This window comes from Sinocyclocheilus grahami, unplaced genomic scaffold, assembly GCF_001515645.1.
Source record: "Sinocyclocheilus grahami isolate Dianchi unplaced genomic scaffold, SAMN03320097.WGS_v1.1 scaffold295.1, whole genome shotgun sequence".
Classification (NCBI taxonomy): Eukaryota; Metazoa; Chordata; class Actinopteri; order Cypriniformes; family Cyprinidae; genus Sinocyclocheilus; species Sinocyclocheilus grahami.
Genome location: NW_015505474.1, coordinates 1,653,071 through 1,654,304, shown reverse-complemented (window position 1 = coordinate 1,654,304; position 1,234 = coordinate 1,653,071).

Below are 1,234 nucleotides of genomic sequence, written 5' to 3'. Positions count from 1 at the left end.
CGCCATTCACAAATGCGTGCAGCTATCTACAAACGCACAGGATGCCATTCACAAATAAATGCCAGGCAAAGCTGTGGTTATGACAAATACATTTGTGAATGTTTTTTTATTTACAACTGATTTTATTTGTGAACTTAATTCATGTTTGTGAAACTTTAAGACTTATTTGTGGATCTCATTCCATTGATTTGTCAAAGTTTAATTTGTTAATCTCTTCACATTTATTTGTGGATCATGAGCCATTTATTTGGAATTAAGCAACAATTCCATCTTCATAACCCCTTTCGGGCTCTTCCCAATATTGTGACAAACACCAGATTTAAAAAGATAGCATTTGAAGAAAACCGTAAGATAAGTGCATTTTATTTTCTAAATTGACACGGTCAGCTCCTTTCACTGCAAAAAAAGAGGCCCATCCCTTTCAATAAAAACAGGCTATAAACTCCAAAACTGCATAAATTAGAATATGTCTCAAAATGCATTTATAGTTCGTATCTCTCATTTTCGTACCATATTGCTACCCTTAACTGCATCATGTGGATGGAATATGCAGATGACGTTATGCATATTAAAACTCGGCATTGCAAGCGCCATATATGGCTAGTTCAGGGAGGAGATTCATGTACGCACAATCGTCCGCTGACTGGGTATTACTTTGCACAAGTTGTGACGTACGCATGGCTTTATAAATCTGAAAACTTGTACACATTTAGGATGAAATCTACGTAAAAGTTCTATAAATGAGGGCCCAGGTCTCAGGGAGAGGAACTTACACAAAGCACTGATGCCAGAAAGCAGTTGTGAGAAAACGGCCAAATGACAAACACCAGTTCTTCAATCAAGCAATTTTCTTTTTATTTGAGAGTGGGGTGGGGGGGCAGGGAAAGCATTCCATATGAATAAAGCACTGAATTGAAAAGCTCTCCAGTAGGCGTTATGCAAACTTCCCATGATTGCTTCAATGACCACATCCCTGACCACATCCCTGACCGCTTCCACTTCCCTGGCCATAACCGCTTCCCTGACCATGACCGTTTCCCTCGCCATAGCCGCTCCCCTGACCATGACCGCTTCCCTCGCCACAGCCGCTTCCACTTCCCTGACCATGACCGCTTCCCTCGCCACAGCCGCTTCCACTTCCCTGACCATGACCGCTTCCCTCGCCACAGCCGCTTCCACTTCCCTGACCATGACCGCTTCCCTCGCCATAGCCGCTCCCCTGGCCATGACCGCT